The following is a 26638-nucleotide window of genomic DNA, read 5'->3' as shown; positions in this document are numbered from 1 at the left end:
GCTCGGTTGGTAGGGCACTGGGCCCATGTCCAAGAGGTCGTGTCCGAAGACTCTAGGTGTATTAAAAGGTGACTGGTGCACGTTAAATCTGTCAAGTCACAAAGTCCTCCATGTTCCCATACGCGCAGTTACGCCCCATTACGTCTAATGCAAAGTTCGATGCACTGACCAGATTTCATTTGAATGACCCTCTTACTTCAATTTATACTTTTTTTCCACATGTTTTGAAAAGATAAATTATCAGCATAATTTGCAATTATAAACACTTTTCTTTCAATAAAGTGTTCTTGTAAAAATTGTAATAACTATATGTTTTAAATTTTTACATAAATTTTCGAAAAAATAAAATATTTTCTTAACATTAGCCAAATAAACGTAAACTCAGGTACTTTTTTAAAATATAATACTTTGGTTTGATTATTAACATTGTGCTACACAGAGTGGACTACTACAGATTGTCCAGTGTTCATAAATGGTTAATTTAAATATTTAGTACACACATGGAAGTTCCTAATATCACACTATAAACAAGTCTAATTTACACACTACACCTATATATAAATAAAAGATTAAGAAACTATTTCCAGCTCACAATAATATATTTTACATTATCTGTAAATACAATTTGCTTAATATGCCATCAAATATCCAATCATACAAATGAATAGTTTTGCTATACATTGAATCCTAAATAAAAACTGATTTGAGTTTTATTTAAGATTAAGTAATTTTAAGTTGAATTATAATGTTACTATTGAATAAACATATACTATGCAAACAGAAAAAATCTTTTAAACATATACAGTTTCTGGCCAAATTATTAGACGCGATTCTATTTTAAATATTAATTATTAGGTGACATCTTTGTTGTTTTTACGTGGCTGAAACCGGTTTGCACTTCTTTATTTTCCTGTATCACTCTGTTAAATTAGACGATATATAATATAAATTTAATGATTGGATAAATTAGACGGTATATTATATAAATATAGAGTATTTATTATATTAAGTATTAGATATGTTTTGCTCGAGTTTATATGCAATATTTTTATACTTAAACATACGTGCAATGGATTTTTATTTGAGAGATTTTTTATATACTTCATATTTGTATTTATTTTTAACGTATCGAATAACAATGCTAACGGATTAATACACGAACGTAAACAAGTTCAAACCGGTTTCAGTCGAGTAAAAACAATAAAGCTGTAGAGTATTATAATTAAGATTTTACATAGAACCTTTAGTGCGTCTTATAATTTAACAAGGATCTGCACATCTGTAATTAGTAGAAAATTAATATAACTGACTAATGAACATCTTAAAAATATTTAACTGCTGATAATTTCTGATTCATCACTATATATAAAAAATAAATGCTTTTTTTTAACGAATGGGAACACGAAACTATTTTATGGGCTAATGATTTTTAACAATAGGTCAACATTTCGATGCATAGGCTAATGTTTAGAGGCAACATTAAATGGTTGTTTTATGATCTAAAATTAAAATTAATTCAAAAATTTATAAAAAACACTAGTTTTTGTTTTCCTTTTACAGACGGATTGAGAAAAGAAAATTTCTGGTGAGGAAGTGTGGGCTGACAATTTGGCACAATAAGCAAAAGGAGATGTCGAGCGTCAATTCCTCGAAAAACTCTTGCATTGCTTGCAAAACTAAATATTTAATTTGGGATCTGTCAAATGATACGAAAGCACCAAGGAGGACGAATGGCTTATGATTTGCTAATTGTTTCGTACAAGGGGGTAGAGGGTTATTTTATTTAATTTTATAACCGTCCCAATTTAGGGTTTAACTACTATTGTTAAACTTCGTAGCCTTGTAATTTTGTTCACAATACAGAAGACAAAGGAATTCATAGATCAAATATTAGGAGAAATTTACACTCGTAGGGGAGTTTTTGGTGTAACTCGCATTTGCGTTACATAAGGAGGAAAACCGAGAAAACAATCTTAATGGTTCCACCAGATAAAGTCTCCCATTATGAGTTCCAATATTAATGGGTGACACCTGCTAATTAAATAGGGTAATTATTAATTAAGTTACGAAATCAGACACAAAAACGTACCTTTTCTGAATGAAAATGCATTTTATTTTTACATATTTGGATTTTTGACTCTTAAAATCCAGGGAGGAGGGGGGGGGTAGCTGCAATAGAAGAATTGTGGTTCTTATATTTTCTTATTTTTTGTGGTTTCCAATACTTTTTTCTGAGAGGGGGGGGCGGGCTTACGACTATTAATGTTCAATTCCGTATTCTTGTAAATTTGAACCCAATCCAGAAGACAAGGGAACTTCGGGATCCTGTATTGGGAGAAATTTGCCTTCATGGAGAACTTTTTTGATGGAAGTAACCCAAATTTGCATTACATAGAGAGAAAAATCCCGAAAACCTCCCACGGTAAGCCTGGCGGTTAAGGGACTCTAACCTATGATCCGTCTACCATTGAGTATATTTTAAGTCAGCACACAGTGGGCCAGCATCCAAGGTTTCGTGGCCAAAATTAGTATTTAGATAAAATGTGCATTTAGGGGTTTTTATGTGCAGGTAAACTGAATTCATAGTTGAAATTTTGAAATACACTAAAAATACTCCCAAAATACAAAATGGCGGCTGAAATATGGCGAGCAGAAATAGAAAAATAATATAGTACGTTTAAATAGTTACATATAGCAATGAAAATATAATAATTTTCGTAATTTTATACTAAAAATTAAAAGCAAATTATATTTCCGAAGTAATATTATAAAATAACGTGAATTACAAAATAACGTGAAAACATGAAGAAAAAAAACATAATTTTTGTTTTTCGGTATATTTAGTCCACCTTTGCAATACGGGCAAAATGGGGCAGGTTTTTTCGAAAGAAGACAACAAAGAAAAGTTTAGAACTCATGGAACTTTTTAGAATTAAGTTTCGAAAGTCATTCAAACATTGTAAAATGTCAAATGATAAGATATAAACTATGAGTTTGTCAAGAGTATTAACCAACAAACTGAAAATTGTACTGTAATTTCAGACTTATTACTCTGATGAAAATGTAACAGTAGGGTGAAATTCCTATATATATATTTCTGAAGAAAAAAAATTAAAAGTTACATTTAAAGCAATTTCTTTAAACATATTTTTCATAAAATTTTACTTTCATCGGTCCAAAAAGTAAATTATAGTGTTTGAAATGATTATGAATACTTAATTCGGGATATTTTAAAACTGCCTACACATATTTAATTGAAAAATTAATGTTTTACTTTTGGCCAAAGATCATAGTCTTCTGGCCCACAGTGCAGCACTGTAGTCGGTGTGAGCAGGGTGCGGAATTCGTATCTACCAGCCATCGCTCAGAATCGAACCCAGTTCATCTCATCGGGAGGCAAACATTCTATCCCATGAGTCTCCACGGCTTCAAAGAGGGAGAAGGGGAGGAGAGTTATGAGCAATGCTTGCTTGGGACCTTAAAATATCCTTATTTTAATTTCTTTTTTCTTTTTTTAAATGTTAGTGATTACAGTGGCTAGTTTTAAGTTCCTAACATAATTTTTTGAAAAAAAAGTTATATTGGCTGTAAAGTATTTTATCTTGGCTAAGCATATTTTTATTTTATCTTAGCTAAACGTAAGATTTGTATGTATCCTAATATATTAGTTGCAAGAATTATAAAATTTTACCCACCGTCTTTACTATTGAAAATATTTCAGATTGCCCACATTTCATTTTTTTAAGCTTAATAATGGTCTAAAACATATTTTTAGCAATTTAAATTTTTTAAAAAAATTTTCTGATATAGGAATTTGTGTGTTTAAAGTTAAAATTCAAAGTTTTGTTAGACAATTTCACAATTTGGCCACAATTTCTTATTGTTAAACCTTTTTTCAAAAGAGGATTAACAAAACTTTTAGCTGGATTATTGATTTCCTACGATAGGATGAATTAACCTAATTTTCTAAAGTTCATTAACAAATAATTTTTGGCGGGTCAATGATTTATTTTCAAGAGTTAACGTGTGGAGGCGAAATTCAAACTTGTGGCTGGGTAAACCAACCATTGAATGAACAATTAAGAACAGCTTATATTTAAAAAAATCATAATATTTTTCAAATATGTAATTTTCGGTAAATGAAAGTGTCAACATATTTGTTGCAAAATGTAGAAAATGGGATAAAATTTATAAATTATTATTTCAAGGTCTTGGTGGTTCAAATAATTAGTAGTAATATAAGTAAGTGATTGAACAAATCCTACCAGTGAATAAACATGAAAGTGTTTGAACACTCGTTATTATGATTTATATTGAGACTTTTTAAGGAAGTCATACAGATGGGTGAAAACAACATTTTTACTGAAATTGAGGCATTACAATACTAATTATTTTGAGGAATTTTACTAAATATGATTTAATGTAATTGCGTATCGAAAAGTCGATTAAATGGAAGAAAAAAAATGTGTTTAATCTAAACCCTTATCTTTTCTTCTTTCAGCTGAGCTAACAAAATATTTGGAGAGTTAATGTTTGGTGAAAAATTCAATGCCGTGGTGTTTGGTCAAAAATAGAATGAAACGTTATGGGTCGCAACTTTTTTTAGATGCTTGGACTAAGAAAAATTTCGAGTTCACTGTGAACGTTCTTTTTATTGTAAACTAATAATTTTTAATACCATTTTTTCGATTTCGTTTTTTTTTAAAAATTGTTTTTCACTTGCATTTTTTCCGGTTCGTTTAAGTTTTCGTCAATCAAATATTACCTTTAATCAAGATGGGTCTTATCGTTAGCAGACAACCAAAGTTTCTGGAATGATTGCTACTAATGGCTAAGGTTTGGGTTAAAATTTTGTAGTTTCAAACACAAAAATTAGCTTAAATTTTGGGAGCAGACTTTTTATTAAACATATTTTTCATACTTTTTCATTATTTTTTACTAATTTAGGTGAAAATAAGTAAAAAATATTATATTCAGTATTTTAATAATTCATGGTTATATAAATAAGGAAAGATAGGCGCAGGCAGGGATGGCCCTTTACAAATATGGACTCGAATGACAGAATTTTTTTAAATTGCACTTTTTTGCAGTTATTTAGAGAAACTGTTATTCATCATTGATATCTACAGTGGTGGTCAAAAGTGTGGACACTTTTTAAAAGTTTCATGTTTTTCAACTTTGTGTGCTTGTAGAATATATTAATTTTCACTTAAATATAAACTTTTATATATCAAATTGAAGGTAATTTAATGTAGAATTTAATAATAAATACAGTATTACAATATCTGTATTACAAAAAAAGTTATGCAACTAATAATAAGATCCATCTTAGATTTGCATTTTTTTAAAGTGATACTTACACAATCAATACTTAGTAGGATAACCCTTATTTTTTAAGACAGCTTCACAGCTTCTTTTCATCGAGTGAACGAGTGTTTGGAGTTCATCTTTCGTAATCACATGGTGCCAAGAATCAATTATGGCTTCACTTAGTTGTCTTTTATTGGATGGACGTTTTTTTTCGTACAAGAATTTTCAAACGTCGCCACAAATTTTCAATTGGATTGAGATCAGGGCTGTTTTCTGGCCATGGTAATATATCTATGCCTTTATTTTGAAAGCATGCTTTGCATACTTTTGCTGTGTGGCATGGAGCTGAATCCTGCTGAAAAATAAATGGGTGCGTTGTTGGGGAAAACAACTTATTAAAGCTATAATTGATTCTTAGCACCATGTGATTACGAAAGATGAACTCCAAGCACTCGTTCACTTGATGAAAAGACGCTGTGAAGCTGTCTTAAAAAATAAGGGTTATCCTACTAAGTATTGATTGTGTAAGTATCACTTTAAAAAAATGCAAATCTAAGATAGATCTGACTATTTGTTGCATAACCTTTTTTGTGATACAGATATTGTAATACTGTGTTTATTGTTAAATTCTACGTTAAATTACCTTCAATTTGATATATAAACGTTTGTATTTAAGTGAAAATTAATATATTCTACAACCACACAAAGTTGAAAAACATGAAACTTTCAAAAAAGTGTCCACGCTTTTGGCCACCACTGTAGGTAAATTACAATTTTTGATTATGAGTGTATACTACTATGTTGAATATGAAAAAATGCATGGAATTTTTTTTTTAAATTTCATATTTTAGTACAAATATATAAAAACTATCCGATAATGTAACAGTTTTTTAGTAACCATTAAACTTTTTTTTATATTTAAAAAATATTAGAATGCGTTTCGGCTTGTAATTTGAACAATGGAAAAATATTTATAAGGGACACCGATGTTCCATCTGAGTCAAAGGGTAATTTTTGCTTTGCTTCTTCATTGAAGTGTTACTAAGAACGTTTTGGTGGGCTAAAGATTTCCTTCGATCGGCTTAAAATTTGCGACTAAATTCCTAGGAAGGTATATTTTTAAAGTTCTAGCAAAATCATATTTTAGCTATAAGTATCTTTTAATGGATTAATAAAAGAGACAGGCACTCAATTATGAGCTAACAATTTGTTCTGGTACGCTATTACTAGCGATCAAAATGTAAACTTTTTTTTTGATTAAAATTTAGCTAAAGCAAGTTTATAGCAAAAACCGATTTTTGAGGGTTGGATAATCATTTTATACTATTGGTTTGTTAACAAAATTATCTTTTCTGATTGTCACCTTACCAATTTAACCATAACTCATTTTGACGTTTCTTTTTTTCCAACAATTTTTAAAGGAGATAATGATTTCTATAATAAGCCCTATTATAGATGCGAAATTTAAACTTAAGGTTTTTCGGTTAGAAATTTGTTAAATATGCTTATGCCATAACTTATTTTTGGTGGATAAGCAGTGTACGAAAATGTTTGCTGAGCTAACGTTTGAATGCAAAGTTGAACTTGTGATATCAAGGTCAAAATTTAGCCAAAGGTTGTTTTGACCAGAAATTTGTTTTACCGGATGAATTAAAGAAAACTTCTAAATTAGGAAGCTAAATTCAAAGGACGATTTGGAATTGAAATTCCAATTTGCGATATTTTAGTCAAAATTTATAATTTGCTTTAGCTATAATCTTTTCTATTTCTAGTTCTACTTTAACTTGTCATGTATAATTTTTTGAGTTACAGTTCAGTGAAGGCACAAGTCGTCGCGGTGACAATTCATTGTGGGGACCACTCGTCGCAAACACAATTAATTTCAGGGCTGCAATTTGTATTTTTCAAAAATTCGTCGCGAGCACAATTTCTTGCAGATTCGATGACACACGATCTATTTACGAAGTCAAAACTCTTGCATTATTTACTAAAAGCTAACTAAATATTTAAATTGTAGCCATTTGATTTGCATCCAACTTAAATTATTTTGGAAGCAGAAGAAAGTCAAACAGGAAATTATTAAAATAATGGAACGCCTTTTCCTTACAAGGGAACTTGAATAGACGGCGTCAACAAATGTGAGCTGTACATTTAACGAGCTCTATATTTCATGTAATGCATTAATTGTATCTCACTGTTAACAATTTTCTGTATGCTATTAGTATCTTTATTAACATTATCATCATTATTTTATGTATTTATTTATTTATTTATTTATTTTTATCTTGTAATCTTCGCAAATACTGTATTTGTGTTCTTTAGAAATGATTTTCGAATTTTCGATTAATTTATTGTTCAAAATTTTGCTAAATTTTCTAACAATTCATGTTTTGAGTTTCCTCTTGTTTGAGGATTTTTCTTCACGGCTGCCTCGCTGTAACTCTTCTTTTTGAAATTATATCTGTTTCCATGGACTTTGGACAAATTCTGGTACTTTTCATCATCACAATATGTTTGTTACCTTTTTTCAATGTTTTTTTTTTTTTTTTGTTGCCTCGCCTATTATGTTTGAACACTCAAACTTCTAAATTCTATTTTCTGAATCACCACTATTAAGATTTCACTAAATTCTTTGAGGCCTTCTGGTGTTGCCATGAATCGCCACCAAGCCTACCTTTTGGAATCCTCTTTTTTTTTTTTTACTGAGAGGTCACGTGCACGCACTCTACAGTATTCTCCGGATGCCCCCTGACAGGGGCGGGACGGGGTTAAGATTCAATTTGTAGCAGTTAAAATATTACGAAATCATCTGAGGTTTGCTTATTGTTACCTACAAGGGGGCAGAGATACATGCATAAGAATTCACTATTCCGGAATATTTTTTTTGCAAAAAATTATAACAAATAATGCGGAAAATTTATAAAATTTTATATTTGTAATTAAAGTTAAATTTGGGGAAAGAAGTTAAAAAAATATCTTTAATAAGTTTTTGAGGTCAAGACATTTGACTATGGAAAAAAAAACTCTAAAGAAAAACTCTTAAGGAATATTTAACTTAAAAATTTCCGAAATAAACTAAAATGTATGTTGTATTGAATTTGAATGTGGTTAAAATGACAAACGTTATTAATAATTTTTGAAACATTTGTTTGGAATTTTTTTAAAAAAAAAATTGTTTAAGGAAGGAATCATTTTGTACAAATTACAATGGAAGAATTCCTGTTCAAAATGTACCTGTTATTATAAATTACTTTCAAACAAATAACATTTTTTAATTCCGTAAATTTGTTTTCGGATTTGTTTAAATAGTTCTGGAGATTTGGATGCAAAAAAATAAAATTAATCGCAAAAGGCTCGAAGGTTTTCCGATTTAAACTATTTGGAACAAATTTTCTATTATTATATTTCGATTTAAAATAGATATCTAACATTTATCTATAAATTGTAGACTGAAACTCTGTACTTAGCATAAGAAAGTAATTTGATTTACCGAAATGTTTGACCAACAACTTTGCAAGCCGTAACAAAATTTTACAGGAAGAAAATTCATAATGTGCAATAACTTTTAACGTCAAAGATAACAGTAAATGCTAATTTTAATAATAAGTGGTAATTTAGGAATTAAAAGGTACTGATTTCATCGGAAAAGTATCAATGTATAACATTTTTTTAAAAATTTCTATAACTTATCTAAAATTTAACTTAAGATTCTGAATTTTCCAATATATTTTAACAAGAGCAAAGATATTATTTAAATGCAAATATTTTTGTAATGCATCGCAAAGAACTTTCATAATTTAGTTTTCTTTACAGTTAAAATTTATATATAACACAAAACTATCGCATATTGAAGACAAAATCATGAAAATTATTTGAAAAAACCTTTTATTGGCAAACAAAAATGGTCTCTTACCAAACTTACTAGCGCATAGAAATTGAAAAAATAAAAAGTATTTTTTTAAAATAAAACAAAGTTTTAGGAATTGACTGGAAAAAAATATTTTGTTCCCAAAAATGCAAATAAATTAAATAAAGTATCTACCAAAATTCAAGTGCTAGAATAAATTTAAACAGCAAGCTATACTTAAACCAATTACCAAGTTTTAACTTAATAGGTTTATTAAAAGTCGAAATATTTGAATTGAAAAAAAAAAACAGATTAAAAGGCATAATTTTGAATAAAACAAAATATATGAGTTTGCAGACGATTTCAATTAATAAAATTAATTAGATACTTTTTGTTTTCTGTAAAAGGTTTGCAGTATTTTTGCTGTAATTTTAGAAGTTTAGAACTTTAGAAAAATTATTATCTTATATTTAGTATTTCAATGCTCAGCATAAAACAAGTTATAGCACGCATTTTTTTTCCGTCTAAAAGTCGAAAACTTTGTTAGGAAAAATCCTCGAGATCCCTTAAGGGAACATGATAGTGATCAAAAAAATGTACATTCTTTTGAAGTACACGCAGGAATTTCAAAAGTAAATGTACAATGTTTTAGTTAGGCAGAACGTAACTTAAACAGTGGTCGAACACGCATTGCTTTATACGTTTAACGAGTTCCTACAACGGGCCTACTAATTTGACGGCAGACAATGTTGTTGGTTGAATGACTAATAGTGTTTTAGATTTTAAGATCATAAGTTAGTTAAAACTTAATTTGATCGTAACTATTTTCACCGGCTATGGTAAGAATCATTTTATAGTTTCGGAGAAATTGACTTTTACAAAAGTCGTATTTTTAAAATTCAATTTTCACGAACTATTTGACCAATTTCGCTCAAATTTTGTATTTTGCCGTGTAAAATTACATCCTTTAAAGTATAGGTTACATAGTTTACATTTCAAAATCTTTCTGACTTTCATTAAATAAAATAATAAAAAAATTATAAATATTTTCTAAATGTTATTCTCTGAATTGAATTATTTTTGGATAAATGAATTTTATAACTGTAACTTAAAATATCGTCTTCACTAATTAATTAGCATATTACCCTCTCTAACCATTAAGACTGGGTCCTAGAATGTGAAAATCCGATCATTAGATCAAAAATTATTCTGGGAGGCTCGTTGTTTGAATTTTTTTTAAGCACTGTACATTAATGTTGCCAACCTATAATATGCCACATAAGAAATTTGACATATAAACAAAAAAAAGTTATTATGATGTCCAATCTAGCCCTATCTCCTCTCCCTTTTTAATTTTGCATATGAACAGATTAAGAGCTATATTTAAATTATTCTTAAATAAGCAAAGAATATAAATGTTGCAAAACATAAATAAAAAAAGCGATCATTATTTTGTTAATATATATATATATTTTTTTTTTTGCATTTTATTTTATATTTTCATTGCACAAAATTTTCTTAAAGCATCAAAAAGTATGAATTTTTTTCTTAAACATTAGTTGAACACTTACAATAAATGCCTGTAGTAACTTGCACATGGAAAATCTTCAAAATATTGGCAAATTATATTGTACTATCGTCTAGTACTATAGGGTTCGTTATAAAGTTCTTATATGAAGAGAAAGACTTTTTTAAGAGCAGTTTAATAAATTTTTCAAACTCAAAATTTTTACATTAGCAAAAAAATTCTTTTAATTATACTCAAGGGGTACCCACTCCAAAAAAAATGTCAACACTGTACTTTTTGACTAATTCACACGGTCTAGCGTTTAGCAGAATTTCTAGAAATTAAAACCTCACTGACTGAAAAATGTACCTTTCTTCAAAAATATGGCCCTTATATTATATCAATGACATGTTTACTTTTTGTTACAAGAAAATATTTATTTTCCTTCATTTTGTAACCTTTAGCCCTCCCCCTCCCTTCTCCTTCTCTTTTCAGTTGCAGAGGAATTTACTACGATATTTTCAACCTTCTTAACATTTTTCGTATTAAATTAACAAAAATATTTTTTTCAAATTTGCACGACACTTTCTTTTAGAACTATGTTTGATTTAGCTCCATATAGTTACTAACTTAAAAGTTTCTAATCAATATGAAAATCAAGAGAGAAACTAACTTACTTTCTTCTCCTACGACTCTCCACACGCTAATGATGAAAACATGCGTTGCCCTAAGTAGAGAGTTCTTATCTACGACACCTCTAGTCCATTTCGATCCCGAATAGCAAAAGGTTAACATCTTAGTGTCGAGCAGTTCTCACTCATTGGATCAAAACACTTCGGAGGAAAAATTTTGTCATTTTTCCCCTTCAACTGCAATAACGACTTCTCCTGCAAGAGACATCGTTTTTCTGTTACAACTTTGGAGCAACAATTATCTCAATACCGAAAATGGTGGCAACTACTTTACACCAAAGTGAAACACCATAAATAACTCTTCGTACTTAAGCATTTTGCTACCCAATGAACAAAAAATAATTCTTGAAATAGTGAAACACCGAAAATGTCCTTTTAAAAAGACTTGGTTTTTAAAGTAGCTGCCACCATTTTGGTATTCAACAACACTAAAATTTAAAATTTTAGTAAGATGTGATACACATAGCTGCCATTTCTCCTGGATTTACCAGTCAACTATTGGATTTCGCCATTTTCTCCTGGTCTACTGGTACAATAAAAATTTTCCTGGTTTTCGTACATTTCAGAAAATTCCCTACAATTGAGTAAGTTTTTGAGAGAAAAAAGTCCTTATTGGAACAGAATTTTTTACACAATTTATCGTTTGCTTGAATTTTTAAGTACTAATGAATAATTAAATGAACCTCATTTATATTAATCAGTTTAAAACTTTTCTTTTTTTTTGTTCCAAAAATTTCAGTTTATTTTTATTCTGTACTTCCTTTTTAAATTATAATATAGTATGAAGTAAAAATCATCAATCTGGGGTGCATATATACACTAATTCCTAAAATAAAGTTTGTTTGCTAATAAAACTTACATTTATCAAAGATTAAGATGAACTCAAACTAGGCTTAACCAAATAAAAGAGAATGAAAAATAAATATTATACAGTTATTTAAGTTTTTGTATTTTGATGACAAAAAAAAAATCCCATAACTTCCTTATATGAAAAATATTTAACGTATTATGGAACAGTTATTATTTCGTAAAATCTACTAGATATTTTCTTATCCATGTTGACAGCTATGGATACACATGAGAGTCAGCAAGAAACTTATTTCAAAATAAAAGTTACTTCGAAAAAAAAGTTCGAAAGTTATTTATTTCGAATATTATAATAAAAGGTAATTATCATTTATTTAAGTTGCATAAATACACTAATTCTTAAAATGAAGCTTGTTTGCAAATCAAACTTACACACATCAGAGAGGACATTAAGATAAAATCTAACTAGGCTAAACCAAATAGAGGAGAATCAAAAATTAATATTATAAAATTATTTAATGGAATTGACATTTTTATGTAAATATTCTAATGAAAACATAATTATTTTTATTGCACAACTCATGCCTTTAATAACAACTTCTGTTATTTGTTACCAACTTGCCTTTAATAACAGTTAACTTTGTTTCTGTGGAATGTTCAGTAGCGAGTGAGATAAATGTTCCACCGTCTCGTGATCTATTATAAACAATCAACAGTTGCCATCTGATGGCTTTCAAGAAAACGCCAAAATTAGCAAAAATAATTAATAAAGCAAATAAATACATCTAAGCTTCCTCAATTAATGGTATTCAGATTTCACTTCAAGTGCGTATGAATACCCAATTCAGTATAAGCTAGAAATAAAGTATTCACTCTTTTCAAGTTGATATTTGTTCAAAAATTGAGTAACAGAATTTTTAAAATAGTTGGTAAAACAATTAAAAAATAAATAATAAGTTCGTAACTAATTACATTACAGGTTTATATGCATTTAGTACACATTTGAGTACTTAAATAGTACAGTTAACTAAACGGTACCAAATAGTGTACATTTTGAGCAGTCCTGATGATAATTAAAAGCACGAATGATATTAGAAGTTCCATAAATAACACAAATAATTGCTACAATATCTGAATTAGAAATTAAAATAATCTGAAATAGTTTTGAAATTTCACAGAATCATAAGATAAGTATAATGAACTAAATATTTTTCAGCGATAAGGCAGGGTCGCGTAGAAGTTCTGCTTAAATGTCATTAAAAAATTCGACGAATGCCACAGTGAAAAGGTTTAACCATTAAACTACGGCCTAACAAATTTATCCACAAAAGCAATATCATTTTTCTGCACGTTGAAGAGTTAAGAACATTTTGAAATACATATGTAAAAGACTGGCTTGTATTTTTATGTCGTATAGTATGCGAAATATATCTTTTTAGTTCTTAATTCATTAATTTTATTTTTATTGATTAAGGCTTTAAAAACTAAATACTTTTTTAACTCAGACATAACACACATTTTACACAAACTTACAGAAAAATGAGTAAGTATTTCTATAAAAATTGCACCAAAATCACCGTAGTCCAGATAGTGTATCAGGCTGGCCACTAACATTCAGGAAAAAATTTCTTGACTTTCCTCTGAGTTTTAAAACCAATGGTGTAATTTCATTATTTGTAACTAATACAACACATTTCTAAACACAATTTTTATTGAAGTATCAATACTTTAAAAAAAATTTTTTTTTAAAAGGATTAAACTTTGCAAACATTTTTCGAGAGTGAATTCTGGTAGATAATAGACGTCATTTATAATCGTCTAAAAAACATTATGAACGACATACACACATTTTTTTTCACTGTATTATTAATTCTTGAATAACGTACAGTGGTTAAAAACTTTCAAATAACAAAATTGTGAAACTAAATTCATTCAAAAATACTTTTTTTTTCAAAAGAAAAAAAAAAGTATGACATTTAAAGAATATGTCAAATTTGTTTATAAGTGTCAAACTCATTGATCTGAATGATATTTATTTCATTATTTATTACATAGTTAAAATCCAGAACAAATAATGGACTGAGTAAATATGCCCAGAATGACAAATACAGTCAACCCGAAGTTAAACGAATACAATCGGCTCCAACCAAATCTATGCAATTCAATTATTACAGGTTATTCAATTAAAACAGAGATGCCAACTTGTTCCGAACAGCAAATACATATTTTAAAGTGGTAGTTTATCAATCGTGATTCTTGGTTTAATAAATTCAATTTAGTAGATTTTTATCCACCACTATTTCGAAATAATTCGTAGGCTTATATAATTCACCACTTTATGGTATTACTGTCATTCTATTCCTTTTAAAAAGCAAGCAAAAATTGTCAAATACTTTCAAAATTTACCGTTTTTTTAAATTATTTTGGCGCGTCCGAAGCAGTTGGCATCTCTGTTAAAATGTAAATGCAATATTTAATCGTAAATTCTACATTTTTGCGAAATTTTATTTTTTAAGGGTATTTAATGCGTAGTTATAGCGTTTTGATAAAATACACTCAGTCTTATGATTAATGAACAATTATAATTAGAACCGTCTGTGTTAGTATCAGAAAATATAAATGTAATTTAAAGTTACATAAAAATAAATCAATATTTGTGAGAAGTATAACACAGATATACAACAATTTAAGAAAAATTTCTCCCAACAACAAAAATAGCAAACAAAAACCAGGAGAATTGATGGCAAAATTCAGTAAATTGTTCTGCAGCTATGATATACAAATATTTACATTAATTAAGTATTAAAAAAATTATTGATGTGGTAATTGGAAATGTAAGAATACCAATAATAATAAACGATTCACACAAGTAAAAAATATTTTTATCCAGCGAATATTATTATGTTTCGGATAAAAGAATTATCTTAACCCGTACCTTCTCGCTCCGTTCAAAATATACCGGGGTGATGTTCCACCCTCTATTTCTCATGACCGTGATATTTCCAGGCTGATGTTTTCTTAAAAGTAATCAACCTTATTTCTTATGTCCCGAATTATGCATATTACCTACTCTACACACCAGATGGCAGTGCAAGATTATTTGCCACGTGTTTGGAGATAGTTTATTTTAAATCAGCACTTATCAAACATGAAAGCTAAAAATTAACTCAAAAATTAAAAATGAGTACATCGACTGTATAAACACTTAGTTTTGTATAATTTTCTTTTAAAAAAAGTTACGACTGCTTTCTTCAAAATTATGCGACTATTAAGGGATAAAATGCAATCTTTCACTTAATTGATTTTGATATCGAATCAATTCATCAAAAAAGATCTTTTTTCTAACTCTATAAAATTTTTTACACTAACAATTATGGTTTAACAATTACATTATGATTTAACAATAATGATTTGCAATTTAATGGTTTAACAATTACACTAGCAATTACTACAATATACCCTAGTACTGAACTTTGAAAATGCTAAATTATGCAATATTTTTGAACTTTTGTTATCAAAATATCTGAGATTTAAGAAGACGTACCGAAAGCTCTTCAAGGTCACAGATGCCTGCAGTCCACTTTTGTCACTGAGTAGACCACTGCCGGAACTGTAGCCGCACAATCATAGGAATCATAAGGACTCATCAGACTTCTTCTAAATCCTAGAAATTTGCAAATTTTTGTTACAGTCTCAAACATATTATTTTAAAATACATTAATTTTATTCCCTTTATTATTTTTCATATTATAATATTTTATTAATTAAGTATTATTTTTTTTAAACTTTAAAAACAAACAGGAAACTATCAAGGTTTTATCTTTTCAATAGGAGTTCTGGGTGAAAAACTAATCTTTTAATTATATTATACGCTTTTTTCGACAGTGGTTCACGAAATGTTTGGAAATTATCAAATATTTGTGATTTATGTGATCAATGCTTTTTTATATCCAAAACATTGAAAGAAAAATATCGGTTTTTATTTCATTCTTTTTTATTGCTTATACTTGATTGCTATTTTACGCTGAAACACTATGTATTGCACTCTTTAAAATTACACATTTAGTTTATAATTATTTCAAATTAATCGACCTAATATAGCGATATTGTTTGGCCCTTTTTTACAACAGTGGTGAAAAACCCTAAAAACCCCAATTTATAATCCAATTTTTTTTTCTTCAAAATTTTGTCTTCCTCCCATATTTTGAAAGTCAGGTATCCAAATATGTAAAAAAATGTCTTTTTATTCAGATAAATCATTTTTTTGTTTGTTTCTGATTTCGTAATTTAATGAATTGTTAGTACTAATTAAATAGCATTTTGGTAATCCCCTCTGGAACCAATAAAATTTCCAATTAGTTGTTGAAAATTAGATTATTAGACGGAATGTCTGGAATTTGTACACGGAACATTAAAGCTAAATAATTTGAGATAAATAAGTAATCAAAAGTATTTCAATGTCTTAAAATGCGATTCATGAGATTGGTTATAAAATGCAAGCATGTATAGAGAATCTTACATACAGGTTCATGTGGATTTTCCCTCGTTGAAGTTAGATTACAAAATGTCGATAAGTGAAATATGTTCTATTTGCTGAATAATTCGTTTTGCTGACGAAACATTTTAGTGGAATAACGATTTCGTTCGATGGGCTAACGTATCGTGGAATAATTTCAAATGTTGCTCGCAATCAAAATTTTTGGTTATATAAGAAATAGTCAATTCATCAGAAATCAGATACAATTCGTTTTGGCTGTAACTCTTTTAACAGTTGGACTAAAAAAAATTTTTGATAGGCTCCCCAATAACGGTTAATGTGATTGTTTGAACAAAAATTATTTAAAACTTTTTTTACCATATCTGACCAACGAAAATATTTGTTGGTCTATTGCTCTAACATAAATAGGTTAATTTCACACTTCTTTCTTTCTGGCGAAAACTTGTTTAGACAAAACTTTTACCCGTGGGGTAACAATTTTAACTTTTGAAGATAAATTCAATCTTGTGTTTTTTAGGTTAAAATTCGGCTAAAACTTGTTTTGACTGCAGTTTTTTTTATAATCTGCTTATAATTTATCTTATAATTTAACAATATCTTATAATTTATCTTATAATTTAACAATATCTTTTTTAATTTTTGAACAAATTTTTAGCTTAAAATAAAATAATGATGAGCGCTGACATCTAGCTTAAAATAAACTATCTATCTCTAAACTAAAATAATCTAATACTTCCATCTGACCTTGAGAAATATATATGATTCGGGGCATAAGAAATGGATTGTCTGAACCTTTTTTTCGCGTATTACTTTTTAACACTATCAGCCTGGAAATATCACGACCATGAGGGAATAGAAAGCAAAACTTTGTCATTTTGACAGGAACGAGATATTTCGGCGGCTCCTCTGACTGAACTACTTTCTCAATCAATCACGGCAACTCCATAATTTGCGAGAAAAAAAGTACGTTTATTCAAGGGAAGTAGATTTGTTTGTCTAACTTAATTAATAGTTAATTAACACATTTGATGTTACTTTTCTTTGTACCATTATGATTCAACCTTCGATCTGGTTACTAGAACAAAAGTTATTTAGAATTATATCTATTAAATTTTTCGCATAGTGCATATTAGCATAAAAAAAATTATACAATAAAAAATTTAAAAAAACACTGCTTTGTGCAATGTGTATTTAGTTTTAAAATTAATAGCAAGATTTTAAATAGTCGATAAAATAGATTGAAAAATGTTTTACTTACAAATAAAATGGCAATATTCCAAAATAAATTTTCTTGCGTTGTTAGGTCTATATCGTCTATATCAGGCAGTCAGTCCTACAGGATCATTTTGGAATTATTCTAAGCAACATAACAGATCCTATTTTGTCAGATTCTTCCTCTTTGTCAGGGTATTAAGCAGAAATGTATGCTATAAAGATAAATTACGTGAGTTTATGATAAATTAGAGACATGGTAAGTTTCAAAAATTGTACAGGTCATAAGAAAAGAAATTAAAATTGGAAAAAGTTAAAGATATTGGAAACAACTGAAACACAGCATAATAAAATCATTAAACTTACCCAAATTTTTGATGAAAAGAGCTAAAAAAAAAGGTTAAAAAGCAATAAAATAAATTAGATAAAAACCAGAAAAAAATGAACTTAAGAAAAAAAAATTTCTATGAAACACATTAGAAAAGAAATGAGAAAACAATTTTTAAAAAATAAAATTAATAGTATAAAATATAATTATATCAAATATAATTATATAAATTAATTACATAAAATTAATAACATGAAAATTAAAATTTGCAAAGAATTGGAAGACATGACATAATGGACATAATCGGAAATACTTGGACTAAATAGTAAAAAAAAAAAAAAAAAAACAGAAAAACGAATGCGAAAGATGGAAGATAAGGAAAACAAAGTAGACCGATGGTCACGAATGGATTTGATCAGTTGCACTAGAACGGAAATGTTACTAATCAGAAAAACTAGAGCACACATCATAAAAGAAAAGGATGAAAAAACATAGAAGGAAAAATGGTACACCAACTGGAAAAAAAAACACTCATCGAAAAAAAACATACATATTCAATTAACAAAACAAATAAAAACACATTCGAACTAAATACAGAATATTTTAGAAATTATATAGAAAATCATTGGAAATGAAAACAGCACAAAAATTGGATGTAGGAACAGAACTCATTGAAAATAAAAACAAAAAATATTTAAAAAATTACACATAAAAGAACAGCACATGCATTGAAGATAAGCAGAATATACATATTAATAAAAAAAAAAATTTGGAAATAACTCAAAAAATTGAAAAGCGAGAAATACAGAGTTCGGGGAAAAAAACGATTCACATATAAACTAAGAGAAAAGATACGAAAAACGAAATAGGGAAAACAAAACATGAGTGGATTTGACCAACTTTAATTTAGAGAAAATATTAACAATCGAAAAACATCTGCAAGAATTACAGAAATAGTACACCACTTGAAAAAACAAAGAAGATAAGGGGAAAAAAAGGAAAGATACAAAACACTTACTGGAAAAAAACATTCATTGAAAAAGAAACACATTTGAAGTAAAAACATCAGCACACATTTGAGATAAAAACAGAACGAACAATACAAACAAAGCCAGAATGTACATTGGAAATTGAAATAGAAGGGATGAAAATTAAACCAGAGTTTTAGGGCAGCTGTAATTAAAAACATACATATACAAAGACACATACTTAGGAATAAAACAAAACACTCAAAAAACTGAAAAACAATGAATAAAATTGGAAAGCGCATAAAAAAAAATAATGTTTTAAAAGTTGGAGAAACGAAAATTGGAAGAATAAAAATACCAAATAGAAGTTCTTAAAATTACTACAGAAAACTGAAAAATACTGAACACGGAAAACATAAAGATTCACTTATAAACAAGGAGCGAAGTTACGAAAACAATATAGAGCAATAAAATTTTAAGTGGATTTGATCAACTTCACTTGAACAAAAATATTGCCAATCGAAAATCTCCCTAAAACAGACAAAGGAAAAACATGGAAAAAATCAAAACAAGGTAAAAAAAAAGCAAATCTTCTGAAAGCTAAAGAAAAATATAGAAAAAATGCAACAAAAAAATTATTACAAAATCTCGCATTAAAGAAATGGAACGCACAGTGGAGGAAGAAAATTAGAAAAAGATTTGCAAGAAAAAAAAAAAAAATTGGAACACATATTTTGAGAAAAAAACTGGAACAAACGCTGAATGCAAAAAATAATTGGAATACACAATGAAAAATCTAAATTGGAGCATATATTGGAAAATAAAGATTGGAATACATATTGGATTAATAAAAATTAGAACAATTATTAGAAAATAAAATTTGGAGTAACTATAATGAATTAAAACAGAAGACGTATTGGAAGATAAAAATTTGAACACATAATAGAAAACGCATTGAAATAAAAACAGATAAAAAAACACTCTGAGAAAGCTACAGAAAAACTTGGAAAATGCAAGACACACTAAAAATGCACTGATTAAAAAATGGGACCACATTGAAAGAAACTAATAGGAACACATAAATTGAAAGAAAAAAAAACATTGGAAAGTACACTGGATGATAAAAAAAAATTTGGAGCACACTGGATAGATTATAATACCAGAATAAAGTTCTAGAAAACAAAATAGAAAAAAACAAAGAATGAAAAAATTGTAAAACACATTGGATGAACTATAACACCAAAATAAAATACTAAGAAACAAAATAGAATAAAAAAGGATGAAAAAAATGGGAACACACACTGGATGATACTAGATAAAATACTAGATAATACTAGAAAACAAGCTAGAACAAAGAAGGATGAAAAAACTGGAAAACAAATCAGTGAACACATGAATAGTAGTGATTTGGAAAGCAAAGTGAAAAAGATTGGGGGAAAAAGGACACAAAACACACTAATTTGAAAACAAAATAAAATTGGAAAACGCAAATACAATGATATGGTACCAATGAAATTCGCCGCTAGTCATTTGGAGAAAGAAAAGCGAAAAAAAGGATAAAATTGGAAAATGAAGTAAGAGAAAACATGATGAAAAAGTTTGAATAATATAGAAAACGAAACAAACGAAATTCGTCGCACATAATTTAAGAGCGGGCGATTCTCGAGCGCATGTTGAGAGCGGCGCACCTGAATAAAAAATACGATAACCGACGCGTCGGTCCGTCGCGACGGGCAATAAAACAAGACCCGAACTAAATTCATTCCAATAATAAATGGCCATTTAATTAAACAAAACGTAAGATAAATAAATACATTACCAGTACGATCTTACCTTTTAACATAGAAAAATGCACAACCATTTTGTGATCGTCACGTAAAAAAATCTTTTTACATTAATTAAAACTTACCTTTAACTATTCAATTAATTAAAACTTACCTCTTACTATTCAATCCGATTACACTCATGAATGCAGGTACTTACTGGAGTTCTTACTTTTAAATTTCTTGGTTAAAAGTTTTCTGCAGACTCTAGGGAGGAAAAAGGAAAAAAATTAGACTGGATTCATAATGAGCAATCGAATGACTCGTTCTATGTGTAAATGCAGTTACTCATTTTTTTAAAAATAGTTTGTTTCTTATGCATATGTTACTGTGAAAGACCGAAATGGGTTGTTTTTGACTTCCACCAGCGAATGTTGATTATCACAAAGTCGCTTTGGTAAATGTCTGAAATATATACTAGGTCTAGTTAGTACGACTTCCCGGTATACCCTACAACTGATACTTTTCTAAGGTGCCAGGTATACATTTGCCCGGTATGCCCTATAGTGATGTTTTTCTAAGGTAAAGTGCCCAGTATGCAGTACTCCAAAAACACTGATGTTTCTCCTAATCTACCCTCAGCAGATATCGAATAATAATATCAACGAATATATCAAATCGGATTTGACAAATATTTTTGACAACGGTACGGACAGTGAATGTTGAAATCAACATTCAGTGTCATCAATGATGTCAACAGCTTCTGTACACATTCAGGTCTTATTATTTTAACATTAAATCAGAAAACAGTAAAAGTCCGCCATAAGGACAATCTACAGTAGAACATGGAATGTTATGAAGAGTTTTTCGCTATAAGCCACTATGCATATTTAACCATAAAATAGAGTTACCGTAAAATACTTCATTAAAGCGACTAATTTAACCAAATGATACGTAAACAAGTGCAAATCGCTTTCAGTCACATAAAAACGATAAAAGCTGTCATCTGATAATTAAGATTTTTTCATAGAATCGTATACTGCGTCTTATAATTTGACCAGGGACTGAATAAAGGTACCTAACTGAAAAAATATAGATACCAGGGATAGGGACTGAAGGCTCTTCGAAAGGGTACGGGAGGAAATTGATTGATTATGGTAAACTTTGGTCTCAAGCAATGCCCCAAGTAATACTGTCAGTTATAGCATTTGTTTTCATTTCAATAAAAACCGTTATTCACTTTCATATTAAAAATTAATAAAGAAACTCCGGAAATGCAAATTTAACCTTATCTTAAGATTGATAAAATGAAGAAATTTTATTCTTAACTTTCAAAATAATTATGAAAACAAAATTAATAAAATAATTCATGATTGATAACGGATTAGCAGTTAGTCTTTTTTTTTTTTGTTAATATGCTCACAATTAATTATGAAACTTATTTAGAAAATCACGTCTCCTGTAAAGAAAAGTCGGCAATTTAGGTTAAAAGGAAAAAATTGAGAAACCCTCAGTGCTGGCTGAGTAGTAAAATTTAAGTTATATTAAGATATCACTCTTTAAAAATCCTTCCCGGTGACCGTTACAAGTTGGCAGCTATGTAATCATCATCAGCGATTTTGTTTGAGTTGAAATAACGATGTTAATTCTTTTGTTTTATTTGAAGATATGGAAATTGTTTACAAAACATGAATTGCAGAAAAAAAATCTTTTATTTAAAATTTAATTTTTCAAAAACTATTCAAACGATTTTCGTTCAAAAATAGGACAGAAAAATTGTCTACATTAACTGTTCACAATTTTTCGAACATTATGAAACAAATCAATTATAAAACAAATCAATTATAAATAATTATTAAAAAAATTTTCCATGGAATAATCTTTCGAATTATAAATTTCAGTTCGCTTAAAAAGTTTGAGAACTATAGTTGAATTCGCAAAAAGTAAATTTAACGTTAAAGAAACCCTGGTTCGGACCACTATCGCTCTTCTGATCAAATATGATTCAAACCGCTCTCCTGCCGTATGACTAAAACCAAAATTTCAACCATTCTCCTGTGGTTTAGGGATTTATTTCCCAGATTCCAACAACCCCTCTCCCGAATTTTAAGGGTCATGAATCCAAATCCGTAGTTGGGAAAAAAGGCATGTTTATTTAAAAAAAATTACGTTTTTCGTACGTTTGTAACTAAAAGGTTCTAAATAAAACTAATAGTGCGTTCATAACTAAAATTATCGTCAGAAATAACTAATAAGCATATATAAATTTTTGATTCTTGAACCGTTAAGATTGAGTCATAGTACGTAAAAATCGGATCATTAGATCAAAAGTTGTTCATCTGTTGTACGTGACTTCCGAGAGTACTTAATTCGGAGATTTTATTCACCAGAAAAAACAAATCACCTTAGTTATTATCAACATTTGCGGAAATAGGTTTCAAAACATTATTAATTAATTATCATATAATTTTTAATTTCATATTTAAAATTACCTGATATACGAAAAGACAGGCTTGCAGAATTTTCTAAATATTTCCTCCTCTCTTCATCTGCATACAAAAAAGTCATTCATCCATGCGAATAAAATCAGAGAACACAAGACAACAACGACTTCTAGGAACTAAAAAAGAAGTCTAAAATATTGATTAGTTTACCTGAAAAAAAAATCATTTCATGATAATCAAAAATTAAATTTTTAAAAAATAAACATTGTACAACATTTTTTAAAGAGTAAAAAGTAGACGCATGACTAGCTACGTCGTAAATTTGATTGGTTAAATTCTAGTCTTTAAGGTGTTACCTTTGATAATTAACTTTGTTACTGCGCTCTCTATTATTTCTCCCTCTCTCTCTCTCTCTCTTTGTTTGAACTCAGAAGACGTTAAAAACTTTTCATTATCCATATTCACTTAAAATTTTACCGTCTGTTTTATGCATGGCACAAAACAGAATAAACCAAGCTAGCTACACATAGAGAAAAGGTCTCTCATAGACTAATAATATAGGTAGACTGCTCATCTATGATTGCCAATTGGCAACTAGGAAGAATTTTAAAAACAAAATGACAAATCCTTGGTGTGTTTGGACAGGGCTGGACTTATCATTTAGTGAATCTAGACAATGGTAAAAGGAGCGCCAAATAAAAAGGGCAAAAAATTCATCTTTGATCTCTTTGAAAATAATTTAAAAAAGAGGGTTTTTTTGTGGACTTTGTACTGTTTTTAACCAATTTTCGTAAATAAATTTTATAGGCGATTGCTTTAATGTCAAAGCAAGATAATCTTCGAGTCTAATTTTGCAATCATTACTCATATTGCTAATTGAAGTCAAAGCGACAGCAAAAAAAAAAAAACAGTATTTTCTTACAAAAAAAATTTTGCAATACTTTATCTATCTGAAATAATTACTTGATAAATCAAAATGAAATTTAGTGATATTTCACAAACTTATTTATGGTAGAAAAATTTAATGAGTGTTTAATAGTGCGTCTATAAAAGAAAAGAATTTATTTTTAATAATCAATTCATTGAGCAGAAAATAATTTTGTTGATTCTTTCCTTAAAAACAATAATGATTACGAATTTAAAATTTTTAAAGTTAAATAAAACCTACATTTTAATAATTTTCTTCTTGAATAAATTACAAATATTTTCTCGAAATTATTGTGCTGACTTGTAAATTTTAGATCAATATTTCTTTTTAATTAAAGACAGATAAAGAATTTATATATATATCAATTCTTTTTGTTTGCTAACGCATGAAAATTAGTGCTAACTTTGTTTTATTTAGTTAAGTGTTTTTATAACTAAAAATGTAATGATGAGCGATATAAATGAATGTATACAAACATTCAAACAAACTTCCCTGGAATCAAATTTCGTTTTATATTTTATTTTAAAAATCATGTAACTGTAACAAAAAAGTAATTACTAAAAATATTTTTTCTTAAATTCAAAGCTCAATTGAAATTAAATTTAGAGCATTATTGATTAGGGAAAAAAACTGCACTTAGGACAAACTCTTCGAAGTTGTATATTTGTTTTTCAATTGAGTAAATTATATTTTGTTCTGCGTAAATAAATTTCACTTTTCCTTATTCACAACTCGTCATTTTTATGAAAGAAAATTTCAGCATTTTTGCTTCATTAAACTTCACTAAACATAAAACCTTGTGTATAACAATTTTATTCAACTCTGACATAACTCAATTTAGAACTTTATAAGTAGGCTAGTGTCACAGAAAAAATTATAAAAATATAATAAAATCTCTTAATTATGAAAAATAGCTGTCAATCTTTTTTATTTTTTATGTACTTTAGTTTTTCTAATTTTTTCATATTTTTTATGCTACATAAAACTGTGTTAATGTAGCCTACATAAAACTATGTTTTAAAGCATTTTCGCCAAACCAATTGAAAACCAATCAACCATTCTTATAATTAATTCTTTAAGGAATCAGTTTTGATTAATTAAATGTGATCAAGGGGAGAAGGGGTTTCAAGAGCAGGGGTTGGTTTTTACGATTAGGGTAACAGTCTAATCCGATTTTATTTGTCTACGACTAACGATGCAAAACCTAATCTGCATGATAAGCCAACAATCAAATTTTCTAGAAGCTTTCTATTTAAGAAAACAAAGAAATATTACAATCAGATGACTAATATAAATTATAAACAGGGTAAGCATATAACAATAGTAATAGATTTAAAATTCCTGATTTGCATTTGACCTCAAGAAAATACTTTAAGAAATTCATGGTATCAAGTGCCATAGTATTAAAACCACAAAACCGAAATTGTATTTATACATTTTTCTTTAAATTGGAACAAACTTATGAGAAATAAAACAAAAAAAAAAACAAATAAATATTGCTTAATCAAGGAATGAAAATTTGAAATCTCCAGATGAAAGAGTGCCAACTTTCCAAACTAGATATCAGAAATTAGAAGCATTACAATAATATATATGTATAATATTGTAATACTTCTAACTTTTGATATAGTATAATATATACTGTGAATGACCGAAATTGGTTGTTGATTTACACCGGTAACTGTTGACAATCACATAGTCGCTTAGGTAAATGTCCTAAATATATACTAGGTATACTTAAGTGCCACTGCCGGGTGTACATTTGCCCGGTATACCCTACCCTGAGGTTTCTTACAGTCAAGTGCCACTGCTGGGTGCGCATTTAACCGGTACTGAGAACACTGATGTTTCTCCTAATCTATCCTTTGCAGATATTAAAATATCGAATAATATCAACGAATAAATCAATATCAAATCGGATATAACAAATATTTCTGTCATGAACGGACATAGAATGTAGAAATCAACATTCAGCAACGATATCAACAGTTATCAAATCGGATATAGGAAATATTTCAGACATTCATCAAAATGACTATGTGATTGTTGACATTCATCGATAAAAGTAGACATTCTCTTGATTTCGATCCTTCACGGTAACATATATAATCTAAAGAAATGTAAAATAATCTACTTAATTCTATATAGTCTGTCTAATAATATATAGTAATACTAATAATAAAATATATCCTTATATGTTTATTAATATATGTATATATATATATATATATATATATATATACAGTCTAACCCCGCTATAGTGAACCAAAAAAGCGAGGAAGTTGAATATAATGAACTTTTTTCTGTTTTCGACTGATTTTTTTCCCCTTTTTT

At 28.4% G+C, this 26638-nt stretch overlaps 1 long non-coding RNA gene across 2 annotated transcripts in view; it reads right to left on the bottom strand.

Moving 5' to 3' along the window:
• Positions 1-25555, bottom strand: part of LOC147816096 (uncharacterized) — a 46301-nt gene extending 20746 nt beyond the window's left edge. For both annotated transcript variants that reach the window (XR_015431677.1, XR_015431676.1), the window contains exons 1-4: positions 23425-25555; positions 17920-21199; positions 15708-15827; positions 11342-11551 (exon numbers count right to left, since the gene is read on the bottom strand). This is a non-coding gene — a long non-coding RNA (uncharacterized LOC147816096). The remainder of the gene's footprint in view (positions 1-11341; positions 11552-15707; positions 15828-17919; positions 21200-23424) is intronic.
• Positions 25556-26638: the final 1083 nt, after the last annotated feature.

This window comes from Parasteatoda tepidariorum, chromosome 2 (genome assembly GCF_982258835.1).
Source record: "Parasteatoda tepidariorum strain Cologne lab strain chromosome 2, Ptep-v5.0, whole genome shotgun sequence".
Classification (NCBI taxonomy): Eukaryota; Metazoa; Arthropoda; class Arachnida; order Araneae; family Theridiidae; genus Parasteatoda; species Parasteatoda tepidariorum.
This window is presented reverse-complemented; position numbering and strand designations above follow the sequence as displayed.